The following is a 20,258-nucleotide window of genomic DNA, read 5'->3' on the forward strand; positions in this document are numbered from 1 at the left end:
GTGTCCTCTTGTATCCCTCATCCATCCTCACATCACTTACTTCTTCAAGTCACCCTCTATTTTGCGTCTTTTTCCTGCTGCTGGTGTCCCCGACCCCTCTTTCTGCAGTTTATTTTGTTCTGTTACATCCTCATCCATTTGATGTTTTTTGCTCCTCCATGAGCCTCGACATTGTACTTTAAAAATGGGGAGGATGCGCCTGCAGACATTCAACTCCAGAGGCCTTCAGCAAGACGTCCGTGTGAACAGGAAGCGCAATTGCTCATAACAGTTTACCGAGTCGCATACACGAACCAATCTGTATGTTGTTGGAGACATATTTGTCAAGATCACTGTTTGGCTTCAGCCATTGTGTTCCTCTTTTAATGTGTCGAACCAAAAGCTTTGTATTGGCTGTTTTTGGACTGCCCTCCAAAATGTCGATTCAGCCCTCTCACTTTGGTTGCTTGCCTGTTTTCGACAATGAACCAAGCAATGGGATGCTTCAGAACGCTTCCAAATTATGCACTTCCCGGAGCTTTATAACCTCGGCGTATTAGCAGAGGAGCCCATTTCTTGTCCATTATCCGTGCGCCGCTCCGAAGGGAGCGTGCATTATTTATCGGGGTTCATGGGTTGAGACCATGGTTGGAGAGCCATTTTGGGTTGGTCCAGGCCTACGAACCGTGCAGTTCCCTGACACAGATGTATTAACACCAATTTGGCTTCCTTGACAAATGATCCTGCCTCTGGATTATAATCAATGCGCCGACGAAAGGCCGCTCTTAAAGCGAAGACCGCAGGCCTAGTATGGCTTGGGACAATACAATGCATTCCGAAGCTGCTTTGGCAGATCCATTTTTCCTTTGCTTTTTATTTCTTCTTTTTTTTGTGGTTGAAACCTGTTTGCAGATGATGCAGCTTGCTCTATGGTGTTGGAGATTAATTGCAGAAACTTGTTCGTTTCAAAGCGATGCACATCATCCTCCCTCCCTCCACCCACCACCCTCCGGCCTCCACCGACCCACCAAAAATATTGCTTCAAACTCAAATGACCTTTTCCTTGAGCCCGTGACTTGTATTAAGTGTTTTCTCCAAGCATTTTTGATTGCATATTTGCATTGCATCTGATTCTCACCTTCCCCCCTCTATTTCCCCCAAAATTTGCTTCCATTATATTCCCCCAAATTGTGCTGCAAAGGCCAAATGTATTTGTCGATTTGTTGTCCATTGATCAAATTGTTCACCTCGATGTGGGTGAAGTATATAATGAGCCTGCGAAACACTTCACACGATTAAACCTTGAGGCCTACCTACCCCCCCCCCCCCGCCCCAGGAGTTTGAGCTGGCCAGTGCGTGAAACCGCACAATTTCCGCCATGAGCAGGAATTTTAAACCCAAGTAGATTAGCTTTTGTCCGTGGAGAAGGCACTTTAAGAACCACTTGCATTTGCACATCCAGGCTGTTTATCAAGCTGTTGAAGGCTGTGCTGAGCTTGTAGGCACAAACTTAGGCCGCAGCAGCTCGGTTGTGAAAATCTCCACCAGCCTGAAGCACGTATTGGGCCGACGATTTCATGTGAAAATGACAAACCCAAAGCGAAACAAGTACTTAGAGCTCGGTATCCCACTTGATTGCTATTATTTTGGGGGATTACATTGGAGGAGCAGTGTGTAATGCAGAAGAGGCCTTTGAAGTATGCCGATGGAAAAGCCTCGGCCTTGTTGAAAACAGATTATAGGCTTGCTCCGGTGACGACGTGGATGGATGGAAGCTGATCTGTGTAATGAAGTGGGATTAAACTGCTGAGGAAAACACTTCAAATGAAAATACTTTTGGGAATGGCGGGTCTCTTTAACCGTATCTTTCAAAAGCAGGTAGCTATGTTATCTTATTATGAGATTAACTGTGTGGCAGGAAAGCTAAATTTGGTAACGTGCTTCTCATTGATCTGTTGGGCTGGCGGCATGGCCTCGAGGTACTCGCCTCGAAGCTATGTCGCCGAGGTTTGAATCCAGATACAGCTACGAACTGTCATCCCGGTGCTTCACAGGCCGGGTGATTCATCGATGTGTGTGCCGTCCATCGGATGGACGTTAAACCGGGCGTCCCATATGCCCGCTTTCGTAGGTCGACGTTGAAGATCCCACAGTGTCCTTCAGGAAGAGTCGGCGAGCTATCACCAACACCCTGAACAAATTACAAATTACAGCCCTAACCAGCAGAGGGTGCTGCATCAGCGGCACAGCCACGCCCTCAGCCAATGATGCTACCACGCAGCCTTGTGCAACTTTGAAAAAAGCAGAAGATTGACTTGTTTAACTAGGGTTCGATCATGTGCACTTTGCATTGGACTAACGTTTGATAACTGCGACCATCTGGAGCAACTGCATCTCGGAGCAGGCCAGCCTTTGGACAGGGACCTAAAGCTCCCTTTTTCAGTCTGCATTGATGCTGTGATCACGAAAGATCGATGTCATCTTTCGATGACAATAATAGGCCAGTGTGTGCTACTGCCATGGCCAAATTCCCTGTCTGGGCTTTCCTTTGTAATCAACACTACTTTCAGAAGGTTGGAATATCGGGGTGTGTATTTGGTGGAGTACTGGCCTCTGATGTGCCTCTTGCGAGATTCTTATCGAGGTGGCATGCTTTATGTGAGAGTAACATTTTCATACAGATTTCATTTTTGGTGGTGAAATGATGGATGGTAAACTTCTTTCATGTCTGGAATATCCGGTATATCAAGGCGATCACGGGAAGGCCTGGAGAAATAGAACGATGCGAAGATTCGAATGAAATTTGAAAGGATCACTCACGATTATCGGCCGAACAAGCAAGTGTTCGGATGGGAATGCCAAAGAAATTGGGTTGACCTGTTGCCTTGTTATGGTGGGGCCCCAGTTACAAATCCTTTCTACTTTGTTTATTTGTTCATTGTCTTTTCTCGTGAGCAGCTCCATGGAGTGGTGAGGGTGAAACTGTAAGGCCTTGTTGCTTTGCCCTTACTAGTGTTTGCAATGATTTCCCATGGCTGATCAGTGGACATGTATGCACCTTACAATTCAGCGGTGACCTGTCCTCGATTGGTTCACAACCTGTCGTGAAGAGTATTGGCCTCCACCACCTTCTAGCTTCATTTTAATTTTGGAAAATCGTATGCAGGAGCCTTCATATCCCATCGTCATGGAGTAGTTGTCTCGACAAGCTTTTTACACTTTCCTGAGACACCACATGGATGGATACATTTCAAATAATTGCAGCTGCATACTTCTTGTTACTGCGATTGTTGGAACCATCAATGTTATTGGCCGTGTCGTGAAGTTTAGTGACAAGACAACAAACAATATTTTGAAAGCTCTGCCAAAATAACAATTGTACTTCATAATGCACGATTCACCAGATGGTTATTCCTCGTGACGAGGTGGTAACGGCACATCCCGGATTGCTGCTTTTTGAGCTGTGAGCTGACAGCACCGGATCCATCCAGGGACTCGTTGGGAGACGTTCCAGCTGGCACTGATTACGCGTGAGCATTCGGCCTGAATTGGCAATTGGTGTCGGAGTAGGCCTAATAAGGAGGCAGGACGTGTTTCCCCTGTACCTACTGGAACCGGAGAAGCAACGGTGGGGGTAAGAAGCGAGCGGTGCAATGGCAAAGAAAGTTTAAGAGCCGTGTCAGTTACAATGCAAAGATGTGACAGCATCTGAGTGGGGTTATCGTTGCGTGGGATTTTCTGTGCAGCTGTTCGAGGGGAACTGCCCGAGTGGTGTCAAGTTGTTCGAACGTCCCGTGGTGGGGAAGATTAAGCAGTGCTTTTGTGACGTTCAATCAGGGTGACTTATCAAAGGCTTTCAGAGGAGCTGCCACTACATCCCGGCTGTGCTGAGATACAGCACTTGTCTTTTGTCTTTGTTACAAAAGTTTAACCCAAAGTGACCCTTGATTATCTTCTTTTTTTTTTACTGTTTTGGATAAGCTCAGGATTTATGTTGCAGACTTATTCTAGGCCTTAGGCATTGTTTTGTTTTTTACGTTTCTCAAAATTGCTTGCATCCCTTTTCTTTAAAAAATAAATTACTCTCTTGTAAAACGTTCATTTTAATTGCTGCAACATGACTTGGTTGTGCAAAGTTTCTGTCTCTTAAACTAGCCATCCACATTTGGGGTGTTCGCGAAGTACCGCAAAGGAGATTCTCCCGACAGCAGAAGACACAGCAACGTTTTACTTACTTTACAAAATATACGTGTATTTAAATCTATATTATAGGAAGAAAAATATTTCTTCACTAACTAGAGAGTTCATAGAACGCTTTACCCCAAGCAGTCTTGATTAACAAGGGCGGGGTCTACGAGCGACAAATTTGATTGGTCGTGATGACATAACACGGCGCAAACTTTTGTCCAAGTACTGTTCAACGGAAGGGGTTTTGAATGGGCTAAAAAGGGCGATTTGTGTCCTCCAGTGTTCAAGCACATAATTAAATTGAAATAAACTCAAGATTTCAAAAGTTTGTAGAAAGAAAACAAAATTTGGAAGTTTACCGCCATTGATGCAGCGTCTTATACGCCACCTTACATTAGTTTGTCGTGCCAGTTGTTTGTGTCCTTTATAACGTCCTTAAAAAACAGTAAGTTTCCTGTTTGGAATGATTTTCAGTTTTGTTTAACCCCCAGACAGACAGAGTAAAACCATTATCTCACTCCTCTCTGCGCATGCCTGATCAGTATGTCGAATTCATAGCCAAAATGCTGTTAAACTGCAAGTTCATTTTCCGATTCATTATGCAAAATATCACGTTCAATCGAAATCAAGTTGTCACTTGATCATTCATAAACTGATGTTTGTGGGTAGACGGACAGACAAAGTGAACCAATTGCTTAACCAAACTTTTCACTTGACGTGGGCGAGGAATTTTTGGAATCGCTGGATTTCAATTGGTTTGCATTCTTGTTGGTGAGTGACAGCTGTGGATATTGCAAACCTCTTTCGCCAATGTCTGACACGACGGTGCAGAAGCAGCAAACGTACCTTTTTGCTGTCGAGTCTGGGTTCCATTGTCGCCCCGACTCCAAATTCGCGGATTGGTACTTGCCTGGAAGACTGACCTGACAAAGGGCACCATCTCTCAGACGGATGTTAAGCTGGGTATCGCATCTGCTAGCAGGAGCTGCCTGATGATAAATGTCCCACGGTGTCTTTCGTTAAAACGGAGGCGAGCTGTCTCCCACACCCTGAGCAAATTACCAATTCATTGCCAAATCACCTTCAAACGAACATCAGGCCTGACCAGCCGGTTCGTGAAAGACTTGGGCCAAAAACTTTTCTCAGCCGACCCCGCACCAAGATGGGAATAATTGTGCTGGTCAAAGACGATGGAGTAGTCGTCCAAAGTTTGCTGTTCAAAGAAAAGAGCTGCTCAGACATGTTGAAAATTGGAACATGAACATGAAACTACACCTGGGTGGAAATAGAAATGCACAAACATTATAATTCAAAGCAAAACATCATTCGATTCATTTCTCAACATATTATTATTATTATTATTTTGCATCACTAAGATGATGTCACAAGTTGGAATAAAATGAATCCATTTTGCAACATTTGAAGTCATACTGATGATTTGAAACTTTCAACCTTTTTTTTAATGAAGAAATCACGTCCAAGGTAAATCGTAAATGCAATCGTTTAGACTTATCTGTTTATCAGAGGAGGTGAGCTCTTACCTCACAGAGGAGGAGTTGAGTTTACCTCTTGAGATGAGGAGGTGAGCTCTTACTGCCCAGAGGATGAGGAGCTGAGCTCTTATTGCCCAGAGGATGAGGAGGTGATCTCTTACAATCCAGAGGATGAGGAGGTGAGCTCTTTCTGCCTTGAGGAAGAGGAGGTGAGCTCTTTCTGCCTTGAGGAAGAGGAGGTGAGCTCTTTCTGCCTTGAGAAAGAGGAGATGAGCTCTTTCCTCAATTAAAGTTTGAAAATGTATCATACGTTGCCTCGGACAGATTTTTCCCGTTTGATTTTTCTCCACCATCACAGATGCATGGAGCTCAGGAGGCCGGGCCACCCTGGTATCTTTGTACCATAAATGAGGCTTTGGAATCGACATGGATCAGGTGAGCGATTTGGAGTTTTCACATCCTCTCTAAACCTGTGTTGCACTCTTTCCGATGATGAAGATGAAAGCATGCTGCTTCCAACCAGGTTTCTTTTTTGGTTTTTGTGAATTTAGTGATCGTTTCACAACTTCAACTCTCTCCCTCTCTCTCTCCCTCTCTCTCCCTCCACCTCCCCCTCTGTCTCGCTCCCTCTCTCTCCCTCACCCTGCCCCCCTCTCCCTGTCTCCCTCTCTCTTCCTCTCTGTCCTTCTCTCCCCCTCTCTTTCTCTGTCCCTCTCTCTCCCTCTCCCTCCCTCTCTCCATTATGACTTTGTTGCCAATTGAACAGTCTCCTTGTTCAGTCTGCAACCTTTCAAAATCCTTGTTATCTGTCGCTGCCTTGAGTTACAAACACGGAATGTGGAATGCAATGGTAAATCAATCTCGAAAATCGAAAACAACACTTGCAATAACAACAAGAATACTCTCGAACATTAAACTGACTATTAGTGTTAACGCAGTGTGTTGTTATTGGTGAAAGTATAAGTAATATTTGATTTTGAAGTGATTGTGTGTGTGTTCAAATCTGAAGGTACAATGATCAAGTATCACTGCCCAGTAAGCGAGGCCCATGTCTGATGTTTAGACCGCCGAGTGGTCTTCGTCATGAGCAGCCCAGGTATCGTGTGGCAGGTGCTCAGCACCCTTTCCCGAAGGGGATGGGGTTTAAGAAGATGGAAAGCATCCCGTGACTCTAGTAAACAGATGGTGAGGCTCAAAGGAAACACAGTAACATGCAAGTAAGAGGATTTTCATATGGAAGGCTAATGGGGGTAGAAAAAAATTGTGTGTAGGGATGGGGGATGACAGGTGATGGCCATGCAGCTTCTGCTTGAAGCTCCAGAGGTAAGAGTTGGATTAAGCAATCTCATGAAGGCAGTTTCTCAAACAGAAGTACACACAACAGCACAACAGAGTTTGTAAGGTTAACCACAGGTACATCTGTAAACGCTTTGATATCCCAGTTCCAGAAAATTTGTGAGAACTTTAACCAAAGGCAAGCACTGAAAACATTGAAGTATCGCTCACGTACGACCTAATGATTCCATCGAGCATGAACATCGGAAAAAAAGTGTGGCAACCAGATATCACACTTCGGTGCAAAAAAGAAAGAAGGCATTCCGAAGTGAGGTGTTAGTTCCAGTGATTTTGGACTAAACAATGCAGAAATCAAGAAAATGACCAAATACCAAAACCTCAAGAATGAAGTGAAAAGATCCTGGAAGCTGAAGAATGCCAAAGTTGTACCAGTGATAGCTGGAGCGACGTGAATGATGATGAAGAACCTCACAGATATATTAACTAGAGTTGGTGTCAAAGCCACCCAATGCTTGCCTGTTTATACATTTATCGTTTTTAAAAGACTAGTCATAATATTTTATATAAAGCATTGCAGTCTAGTCTCATCCAAATAATTTTAAAACAACATATATATTTGTATATTTTAATCAGTAAACTTGTACAAATATTAAATGAATGGCAAGCGTCTAGTATAAACAGGCGAGCATTGGGTGGCTTTGACACCATCTTTGGTTGAAATAAAAAAAAAATTAAAATCATTTGTTAATTTCAACTTCACTACACCAATAGTATACCCCAAAGGAACCTCCATGCCAAATATCAGCATCCTAGTACACATTAAATGAATGGCAAGCTTCTAAAAAAATAACTTGCACCAAAAACTTTAACGTTGATGTGCTACAAAAAAGTTAAGTTCAAAACAGGTCAAAAATTTAAAACATTTGAAATTATTTTTTTTAATTTCAACTTCACTACATCAATAATATACCCCAAAGGAACCTCCATGCCAAATATCAGCATCCTTGTACACATATTAAATGAATGGCAAGCTTCTAAATAACTTGCACCAAAAACTTTAACATTTTCACACTCATGCTGATGCTAACGCTGACGCTGATGCTCACGCTCACGCTCACGCTCACGCTGGGGGTATCGCTATAGCTCTCTGTTCGAACTGGCGAGCTAAAAACCATCCCTAGGAATATTACCACAAACGAACTACAGTTAGAAGCTGTCCGGGGCTCAGCGACGATCCTGAAGAGAGCCCAAGGCACAAAACTTTAAGAACAGAAAACTTCACATCTTGATCCATGACTTGTGACCCCTTACTGAAATGAAGGTGGATACTTTGAGCCTACCCTGGGAGGACTCCATTTCACATTCTGAAACCCGCATATGTAGTTACACACATGGAGGTGGATACTTTGAGACCTGGTAGGTCTCTGTTTCACCTCCTGATGAAACCCACCCACACGTGGAGAGAGCACGCAACAACAGCAACTTGTACGCATGCACACACACACAAACACATACACACTTTGAGACCTGGGGTGGGAGCATTTAATATCCACGCTATCTTCCTGGCAAAGGTCTGCATGCATGCATGCTCGTACATGCAGCAACCTTTGCATCCTACCGGTCGGCTCACTCCGAATCTGATTCGTTCATGCTACAGTCCCCTTAACAGAGGTAGAAGGATGTTGGACCAGGGGTAGTGTTGTGAGAGAGGGAGAGAAGAGGAAAGGGGGGAGATGGGAGTGGTCAGAGAGAGAGAGAGAGAGAGAGAGAGAGAGAGAGAGAGAGAGAGATAGACAGACAGAGAGAGAGAGAGAGAGAGAGAGAGAGAGAGAGAGAGAGAGAGAGAGAGAGAGAGAGAGAGAGAGAGAGAGAGAGAGAGAGAGAGAGAGAGAGAGAGAGAGAGAGAGAGAGAGAGAGAGAGAGAGAGAGAGAGAGAGAGAGAGAGAGAGAGGTCAGGGTCAGAAAGTGGGAGAGGGGTTGGAGAGAGGAGGTAGGGTTGGGAGGGAGAGGATTTAGGGATTCCGGCAGATGTGACTCCCAGTTTAATATCCATATGAGAGATGACACACACATTGATGAATCACCCTGCCTGTGAAACACCGGGAGGACAGTTTATAGCTGGGTCGGGATTCAGATCCAGGCGACACAGAGTAACCATGCGTACCTCTTGGCTTTCCTGCGTGATGTGGTGATTCCTTACTTCATAACTGAAAACATTTTTTCTCATTGTGATCACATAATTTATTTTGCCTTCCTACCTCCGGTATAGAACCGTGGTATCACAATTGAAACTTGAAAAACGCTCCAAGTGGCTTCACCATGCAATGAATGAAACGGTTTCCAGAAACTTTTAAAAGCTAAACGTTTTTACTTTTCTTTGTATTTATCTATGCTGAAGTGACAGGTCATATAATGGAAGAACAAAAAGGGGAAATGTCGTGGAAAATAAAATTTCACTTTTTCAGCAAGTTAGCCACCACCTGTTTCACCGCAGAACAACACGTGACCAACAACACACATGAGTGGCCCTGAACTTTGTTCAAGTCAATCGACATACAGTATTCAGTGACAGTGTGAATATTGTGGAGCACTCATCAAGTGGCTTAATCACTCCAACAAAACAGTCGATAAGAAACGGCTCGCTTGTCATGCGATTCGCAATCACCGAACCATCATGATGGGAATGAAGGCAGCGCAAGAGTAAGGGAAGGAAGTGTCAGGTGATGGTAGGCAGCATACCAGGGCATTAAAGGGGTGTTAAAATGCGCCCAAATAGTGTTTTTTCTTTAAACACCGTGTTCTGTATAAAACTGGGTCGAAAATCTCATCCTCCATATTCTTTTTCACTTATAATGATGTGAGTCTCATTCAATCCTGTTTCTCATATTAATTAGATTCAGAAAGTGCTGAGTATACAACGCCTTTTAAAGCATCACAAGCAGGTCATTCTACTTGCAACACAGATGAGAATAGCACATGAAAAAGCAGCGAATATTTCAATTATTTATTCGCACGATTTTTAAAGGGTGAAAGTTCATTTTTATTCTGTTTTTGATTTTTTTTTTTTTAGCAATGACGCAAAGGTTGGTATTTCCATCAGCAAAGTGGCAGGTCTTACTTCTGGTGGCCTTGAACAATCAAGCAGCTTTGTTCATGCTCTCTAAGTGGCTTAAGCTCTGAAGAAAGCACTCCAATGGAACACCTGGCTTGGTAAGTGATTATTTCCAATTGCTGCTGATAAAACTATGCACCCAGAAACACCCAAGCAATGTCCGATTTTGACAAATGAACACTATTTTTTTTGCATCGAACTGCTGCTGAGTTCAAATCTGGAGCTTAAATTTTGTAATTCGGCTCAGTTCATGAGATTCTCGAGGTTATCACATTGGCGGAAATGAAATATAGCCATGAACATTGTCATCTCCACATGTTTATAAGCATTGCAATATGCCCAGCGATTCAGTTATGATGAACAGGCATTCAATAATGAGTAAGGAAAGTGAGAAAAAAATGACTTTCTCATGAAGAAATCGTTGCGGCATGTTCTTAGTCAGGCATGGTATAGCAGGCCAAAAACATGGTGTCTTCAGACCCCAGTGAGGTTACCCAGGATACACCTTAATACCCCAAATAGAGTGAGGTGGCCGAAGATCACTTAAAGGATATAATTAAATAACTCCATTAATTATCTTCAAGAGGGGTGTTTTAATTAACCCAAACACCTAATTTTCACTCTTGCACTTCCTTGGAGTTTCCTGAGTATGCATGCAAAGTTTCATAACTTTCATGGTTTTGGCATTATGGAGGAGACACATTGGCGCACGCACACACACACACACACACACACACACACACACACACACACACACACACACACACACACACACACACACACACACACACACACACACACACACACACACACACACACACACACTTATTGGTATAGAAGGCCATTCTCTGTATGCCTGTATGTATTAGGGTCTGGCGATTTATCACTAAACCGGTTATATCGATATAGTTTTTCAAATCGACATACCAGTATTGCAATTCTGAATAGACAGGTATACCGAAAATAATCAATATAAAAACCCTCCCGGTATATCACCAACAAATCGAATAAGTATATCACCAACAAACCGAGTCAGTGATCTGCGATACTGATACCGGTATGAAAGCGATTATTGATATCGCTTTCATATCAAAATGAAAGCGATATTGATATGAAAGCAATAACAGTATGAAAACAATATTGATATTAAAGCGATAATGGTATGAAAGCGACAACGGTATGAAAGCGATAATGGTATGAAAGCAATAACAGTATGAAAACAATATTGATATGAAAGCGATAATGGTATGAAAACGACAACGGTATGAAAACAACATTGATATGAAAGCGATAACGGTGTGAAAACAACATTGATATGAAAGTGATAACGGTGTGAAAACAATATTGATAACAGTATGACAGCAATATTGATAACAGCAACAACAGTATGAAAACAATATTGATATAAAAGTGATAATGGTATGAAAGCAATAACAGTATGAAAACAATATTGATATAAAAGTGATAATGGTATGAAAGCAATAACAGTATGAAAACAATATTGATATGAAAGCGATAATGGTATGAAAGCGACAATGGTATGAAAACAATATTGATATAAAAGCGATAATGGTGTGAAAACAATATTGATATAAAAGCGATTACGGTGTGAAAACAATATTGATATAAAAGCAATAACGGTATGAAAACAATATTGATATAAAAGCGATAACGGTGTGAAAACAATATTGATATAAAAGCGATAACGGTGTGAAAACAATATTGATATGAAAGCGATAATGATATGAAAGCGACAACGGTATGAAAACAACATTGATATGAAAGCGATAACAGTGTGAAAACAATATTGATTGTAAGTGATAATGGTGTGAAAACAATATTGATATGAAAGCGATAATGATATGAAAGCGACACGGTATGAAAACAACATTGATATGCAAGCGATAACAGTGTGAAAACAATATTGATATGAAAGTGATAACGGTGTGAAAACAATATTGATAACAGCAATAACAGTGTGAAAACAATATTGATATAAAAGCGATAATGGTATGAAAGCAAAAACAGTGTGAAAACAATATTGATATAAAAGCGATAATGGTATGAAAGCAACAACGGTATGAAAACAATATTGATATGAAAGCGATAATGGTATGAAAGCGACAATGGTATGAAAACAATTTTGATATAAAAGCGATAACGGTGTGAAAACAATATTGATATAAAAGCGATAACAGTGTGAAAACAATATTGATATAAAAGCGATAACGGTGTGAAAACAATATTGATATAAAAGCGATAACTGTATGAAAATAATATTGATATAAAAGCGATAATGGTGTGAAAATAATATTGATATAAAAGCGATAACGGTATGAAAACAATATTGATATAAAAGCGATTACGGTGTGAAAACAATATTGATAACAGCAATAACAGTGTGAAAACAATATTGATATAAAAGCGATAATGGTATGAAAGCAAAAACAGTGTGAAAACAATCTTGATAAAAAAGCGATAATGGTATGAAAGCAACAACGGTATGAAAACAATATTGATATGAAAGCGATAATGGTATGAAAGCGACAATGGTATGAAAACAATTTTGATATAAAAGCGATAACGGTGTGAAAACAATATTGATATAAAAGCGATAACGGTGTGAAAACAATATTGATATAAAAGTGATAACGGTGTGAAAACAATATTGATATAAAAGCGATAACTGTATGAAAATAATATTGATATAAAAGCGATAATGGTGTGAAAATAATATTGATATAAAAGCGATAACGGTATGAAAACAATATTGATATAAAAGCGATAACGGTGTGAAAACAATATTGATATGAAAGTGATAATGGTATGAAAGCGACAATGGTATGAAAACAATATTGATATAAAAATGATAATGGTATAAAAGCAATAACAGTATGAAAACAATATTGATATAAAAGCGACAACGGTATGAAAACAATATTGATATGAAAGCGATAATGGTATGAAAGCGACAATGGTATGAAAACAATATTGATATGAAAGCGATAACGGTGAGAAAACAATATTGATATGAAAGTGATAACGGTGTGAAAACAATATTGATATGAAAGTGATAATGGTGTGAAAACAATATTGATATAAAAGCGATAACGGTGTGAAAACAATATTGATATGAAAGTGATAACGGTGTGAAAACAATATTGATATGAAAGTGATAACGGTGTGAAAACAATATTGATATAAAAGCGATAATGGTATGAAAACAATATTGATATAAAAGTGATAACGGTGTGAAAACAATATTGATATAAAAGCGATAACGGTGTGAAAACAATATTGATATAAAAGCGATAACGGTATGAAAACAATATTGATATAAAAGCGATAATGGTGTGAAAACAATATTGATATAAAAGCGATAACGGTGTGAAAGCAATATTGATATAAAAGCGATTACGGTGTGAAAACAATATTGATATAAAAGCGATAACGGTGTGAAAATAATATTGATATAAAAGCGATAACGGTATGAAAACAATATTGATATAAAAGCGATAACGGTGTGAAAACAATATTGATATGAAAGTGATAATGGTATGAAAGTGACAATGGTATGAAAGTGACAATGGTATGAAAACAATATTGATATAAAAGTCATAATGGTATGAAAGCAATAACAGTATGAAAACAATATTGATATAAAAGCGACAGCGCTATGAAAACAATACTGATATGAAAGCGAGAATGGTATGAAAGCGACAATGGTATGAAAACAATATTGATATAAAAGTGATAATGGTATGAAAGAAATAACAGTATGAAAACAATATTGATATAAAAGTGACAACGGTATGAAAACAATATTGATATGAAAGCGATAATGGTATGAAAACAATATTGATATGAAAGCGATAACGGTGTGAAAACAATATTGATATGAAAGTGATAACGGTGTGAAAACAATATTGATATGAAAGTGATAACGGTGTGAAAACAATATTGATATGAAAGTGATAACGGTGTGAAAACAATATTGATATGAAAGTGATAACGGTGTGAAAGCGACAACGGTATGAAAGCAATAGTGGAATGAAAGCATTATTTGCATAAAAGTGAGAATGGAATGAAAGCGAGAATGGTATGAACGAAATGAAAGCAATAACGGTATGAAAGTTATAATGAAATGAAAGTGATAACGGTGTGAAAGCGATAACGGTATGAAAGCAATATCGATATAAATGCGATAACGGTATGAAAGCGATAACGGTATGAATGAAATGAAAGTGATAATAGTATGAAAGTGATAATGGTTTGAAGGAAATGAAAGCAATAACGGTATGAAAGCAATATCGGTATAAAAGCAATAACGGTATGAAAGCGATAATGGTAAGAACAAAATGAAAGCGATAACGGTATGAAAGCGATAATGGTATTAAGGAAATGAAAGCGATAACGGTATGAAAGCGATAATGGTATGAAAGCGATAATGGTATGAAAGCCAGAACGGTATGAACGAAATGAAAGTGATCATGGTGTGAAAGTGATAATGGTATGAAGGAAATGAAAGCAATAACGGTATGAAAGCAATACTGGTATAAAAGCGAGAACGATATGAAAGCGATGATGGGATGAATGAAATCAGAGCGATAATGGAATGAAAGCGACAACGTTATGAAAGCAATAGTGGTATGAAAGCGATATCGAAATAAATGCAATAATGGGATGAAAGCGATAACGGTGTGAGTAGGGTAAGAATACTGATTCTGGCTCACTTTTCCCCATGTAAATGAATGGGGGATTTTCAGCGATTCATATTTTTTTCCCTAAAAATAAATCCCCTTTTTATCCCAAGGTATATTTATTTGTCTCCCCTTTTAACTTGGAGGTTGAACCTCATTGAATTGAACACCTGGGGGTTGAACAGCTCACTCATTGAACCTATAAAGATTTGTTCATTCTCAAATTCCTTCAATAGTTTAATTTTCTTTGCACAATAATCCCCATCTAAAATATTGACAAACAAAACATTTGAATCTTTATATTTTTTAAGATACCCCATTTGTGCCATTACGAAATGATAAACTTCTCTTAATGCTCTCATCTGACCACCTCCTGAGCCACATATCATTTTGAGATTATAGTAAATTGTTTTTTCATTGTTCAATTGATAACCATCAAAGTTTTCAGTCCATTCAAGGATATTCATTTTTTCTTTACATCCTCTAACTTACTAGTTTTTAAATTAATTCGCTTATTTGTTTTATTTACCTTTGTTTTAGTTATTTTTTCAATAAGACTTATTTGATATTTTTCACATTCATTATGTTTTCCATTTATATACCAAGACTGAGATTTTCTCCACTCTTTAGTTTGATTAATACTTGGTTTAACCATTTATATATTGTGAAAAAACTCGGCGCTAGCCCTTAAAAAACCCTAACCCATCTTCCCATCGTTAAAACATAATCTATTTTATACACTCTATCATACAATATCCATATGGAACACAATCTATTCCATTATCTAAAATAAATCTCTTATCATCAAAGGCTCCTAATGCCTTTTTATTTACTTCTTCACTATATATGTTATGTTTATAACTTCTTATTGTATTCATTTTCCTATATTCTTCTTTCTTATTCATCAAACAATTATAATAATTTCTAAAAGTTATTGATTTCTTTATTACATATTTCTTTATTCCCTTTAACCTCTTATCAATCTGTTCACCATACTTATAAGCATATGCCTTTGCTCTCAATCCAATAAACTCACTCATTACTTTTCCACCCAACTCATCCTTAAACTTACCAATAACCTTTTCATTCTTTTTGGAAAATAACTCACTCTTCTTGCTGAAATTACTTGTATCATATACTCCAATATTTTTCTTCATATCTTCATAAACATCATCAGTTTTTATATCTAGGATAAAACTATCAGTATCCATATACAACAATGAAACATTTTCACCATACTCTTTCTTCAAGTCATTATACAAATAATCATACATCAATATCTTTGATAAATCAAGAACTGCTGTTCCAATATAAATTGGTTTATCCATTACAATACTTTCCTTTTTCATATGAATTGCAGAAAAGTTCTCTGAAAAAACCTCTTCTCTCTCAAAACTTGGTTTATTTATCAATCTCGAAGCTTCTTTCCAAGATGTTGCGAATCTAATGTTTTGCCTGTTTCTAACATTTTCCATAGTCTTTCCAAATACAGCATTATTCATTAATTTATAAAAGTCCCCTTCAAATTTTACTTTTGTATTTGCTCTCATATCTGTATTGAATTGAATATACTTTTTCACCCAAGGACTTTGTTTAAATTTTAAAACTCCATGAATTTTAGCTACTCTCAATCCTTCTCTCAAAAACTGTTTTAAGCTTCTCTGATGCAAAACATATCCCTCTTTATCATAGAATGTTGTTAATAACTTTTCTGTTGATTTACCTTTAATATTAAAACTTTTATGATAATCACTTAACCATTCTTTCTTTGGAGTTTCTTTCTCACATGCAAAAGGAAGATCTTTATGATTATTATGAAGATCACTCGGGTACCTCAAATCAACTTCAAAATAATAACCTTCTTCTTCGTCATTCAATTCCTCTTGAGAAGAAATAACAATATTCATCAAAGCCTTTTCATAATCCTTTTCTTCCACCCACTCTAATTTACCAGAAGGCAGAGATTGAGACATTGCCCATCCATACAAATTATTAGCATCAAAATACATCAAATAATTACTATCTTTTTCACTATCATAATTTGGAAGATATTTATTATTTGCTTTAGCATATCTTTTTGAACATACTTGTGATATTCCACCTCTCTTGGACTTCTCAATCATCAAAAGCATATCCACATCACTGATTAAATCTATATCTTGTTTTGTCATTTTCAACATTGCACTCCAAGCTAAACCAGGAGCTGTGAAATAGTGGGCAGGATCTAATCCATAACAATTTTTATTATGACAGAGTGATCTAAAAGCTTCAAACACATCAGCTAACAATAAAACATCTGTTTTTAGATATAAATCGTGATATTCTCCAAGGTTCTTTATCTTAAATATTTTCCATATTTCTTGTGCGTGTTTATATTCCTTATCACTTATCTCTTCTTCATAAAGGTTATTATAGAAACTTTCTTTTGAAGGAAGTTGTGTTTCTTTAAATCTCATAAATGAATCCATATAATCATAAGGATAAATTCCCTTACTTGTAAGAATTTTCTCTTTACTTTGAATTTCATTCCTTGTTTGAATTTCCTCTCTCGTAAGAATTCCTTCTTTAATCAGAATTTCATCTTTAATCTGAATTTCCTCTTTAGTTCGAATTTTCTTTATAATTAGAATTTCATCTTCAGTTAGAATTTCTTCATTAATTAGAGTTTCCTCTTTACTTTGAATTCTCTCTTTAATCTGAATTTCCTCTTGAGTGAGAATTTCCTCTTTTGGAAAGAATGAATTAAGATTTGGAAAAGAGTCCGTGGAGCTTAGATTTGATGCGAGGTAGGCTAGTGGTGTTCCCATAAACTTGTAAGAATCTAAAAACCTAATACGAGTTAAAGGTTTTGTGAATATCATTTTTGAAAATGAAATATACTTTTGACTTGTGTTTGTTATAGCAGAAATATTCCCTGGTGTTTTTGAAAGTTCATTTATAAATAGATGTGTATCATAGTTGGCGCTGTTGTGAAGAAAGACTGGAATAAAAGAAGGTAATTTATAATTAAGATTACAACAGGAATGAGCGGGACCTCTATATTTACCAGTAAGATGACAATGGTCTCTAACTTTAGACTCCTTAATTTCCCCCTCACAAATATGACAGATATTGTTCATTCTAAATTCTAATTTTTCTTCTTTGGTTAATTTCATCGGTTCATTTGTTTCTTTCATTAATTTAGTGAGTCTTATACAATCCTTTTCTAATCGTTTTACAAACTCTTGTGAAGCATTTTTTCCACGATAATGTTCAAGTTTGTTATACTTTTCTCCAACAGATGATTTGATATAATAACAGAAACCACAAGGAATATGTTTTTGATATTTATTTGTATATGGTTCTTTTGGATTAGGAGAAGCAGTATTTATCTTTTTAAGGATACATTCAAAATCAGCGTATATCACAAATGGGTGCATGATAGATTTATTATAATCTTCAAAATAAATCTTTTCACCAGGTTTAGGCATTGTAATTACAGCTGATTTATGATTACTACAATATTTTGAATGTTGTTCTAATCGTTCTTTTGTATGAAATGAATTAAGACATCGCTTACAAGGATATATTTTGTTTGCTGTTCTGAATACCTGAGAAGAGATTAATCTTGATAAATTATTGATGTATGTGTAATGTGAATTCTTTCCAACACTAAAATATAAAAGGTCAATGTGTGTTTCTTCATTTTTATAGTTGTTTGAAATTTTTAATATTTGAACTTTGTTTGTATCCGTTAATCCATATACATTAATAGAAAGATTATTCTTTTTCTCAAATTTAGGAATATCTGTTAATGGCATTGGGAATTTAAAATCTTTAATGTCCAAGGTATTCTCATATTTCATATATTGTTTTACTCTTTCTGAATTACATTTTGGTGGATGTAAGTGAGCAAGAACAGACCAGAGAAAACATTTATTATCATTGTTCTTAATATTAACAACTGCCTTCTTTAGTTTTATTTCTTTTGGTAATTCAATATAAGAAGAAGCTTTAAGAGGGTTTGATTTTAGAATGTGTATATCTACAAAGATGATTTTTTTAATATTGAATCCACTTCCTACCACTGTATTATCAACATCCTCCTCTTGTCTTGATAGTTCTTCATAAACCCCACTATTCAAAAAATCTTGAAATGATGTTATAAAATGAAGATCTGTTCTCATATAAGGAGTTTGTTCTTCATCTTGTCTTTTCATATTCATTTTCACTCCCATATAAAACTTTAAAGTTTTCATTTCTTTTAATGTCTTTTTAATAAATTTTTCAACATCGGGTTTCACTATTTCAATTGATTCAGCTATTGATGATGGACCGGGTTCTCCAAATTGAAAAATCCTTATTTTTATATGCCCTTTAAATGCCTCATCAGTGTTTTTAATATAATAGTCTCCCTTTACTTTAAACTCATTTTTCTTGTGTTTTTGTGATTGAAGATGTTGATTATAACTACTCTTCAAAACATCCTTTGAACAGATATCACAATGTTTTCTTTCCAACTCAAGAGGAGATATTTGATGAAATAGATTAAATGTGTGTTTGTTGGTTCGGAGGTGTTTTCTATAATGTTTATATTCGTGATTACAAACATCGCAGTACGTTGTATTCACCATATTTATAGAATAAAACTTTGCTTAAACTAAAATTTTCTTGATGAAAATTTCGTTTAATTTATAGGTGAATCTGTGCTTAAAAACATTTTATCCTCCAACTTTTTCACTTAATAAATACAATGTTTCAAGACACAAAAGACAAGTTTCAATCAATCTCTTCATCTGTTAAAGATACTGAGAAATATGTCAAGGATGTAAAATTGAACAAAGATAAATATAACAACTATTGGATAAAAACTATTATGGTAAATAATATGAGTTCTTCAATTTCCTTCAGTGGAAGGGCTTTTAGTATACCTGGTAGAACATCAATTAAAGTATCTCTAACAAAAGTTTCTCCTCTCCTTCTAGTAATATATTCAAAACTAGAAAAAGCAATGAAACAAGAAAAAGTATCAAAGAACAAAAACCTTATGGATGAAGCTTGAGAAAGAAAAGATAAGACCATCTGTAATATGCAAGGAGAAATTTGTATTTTTTTCAACAACCCGAAAGATGTAAATCTTGATGAAATAAAGGATGTTAATATATCAGGTGAAATGACATTTCGTTCAATAGTAGTTAACGATAATTTTAAAATTACCTTTAATATAAAAAATGTTGTCGTTGAATCTGATAATGAAAAAAAGTATATCGATATCGATGGTAATATACAACTGAAAGTATAGATGAATTTCAGTTTAAGTAAAGTTTTACTTTATAAATATGCTAGACTTTCCTGATTCTCCATATGACAAATTTGAGAATTGTCCTGCGTGTGAAAGACAGGGATTAAACACAGAGTCAAAAGCCTATAAACAATGTATATTCTGTGATTATCTTCTAATTAATGATAATAAAAAATATAAAAAGGAAAATAATTCTTTTAGATTTACAC

General features: G+C 37.0%; 1 long non-coding RNA gene across 2 annotated transcripts in view; it reads left to right on the plus strand.

Moving 5' to 3' along the window:
* Positions 1-2,435: 2,435 nt before the first annotated feature.
* The window catches only part of LOC147033799 (uncharacterized), a 30,558-nt gene continuing 12,735 nt past the window's right edge, over positions 2,436-20,258 (plus strand). Inside the window, exons 1-4 of one of the 2 annotated variants that reach the window (XR_015055440.1) lie at positions 2,436-6,095; positions 6,427-6,510; positions 6,670-6,845; positions 10,027-10,166. This is a non-coding gene — a long non-coding RNA (uncharacterized LOC147033799). The remainder of the gene's footprint in view (positions 6,096-6,426; positions 6,511-6,669; positions 6,846-10,026; positions 10,167-20,258) is intronic. The other variant, XR_015055441.1, reaches the window with a different exon arrangement.

The sequence above is a fragment of the Eptatretus burgeri genome, chromosome 1 (assembly GCF_056783735.1).
Source record: "Eptatretus burgeri isolate ZD-2024b chromosome 1, Ebu_testis_v1, whole genome shotgun sequence".
NCBI classification, from domain to species: domain Eukaryota; kingdom Metazoa; phylum Chordata; class Myxini; order Myxiniformes; family Myxinidae; genus Eptatretus; species Eptatretus burgeri.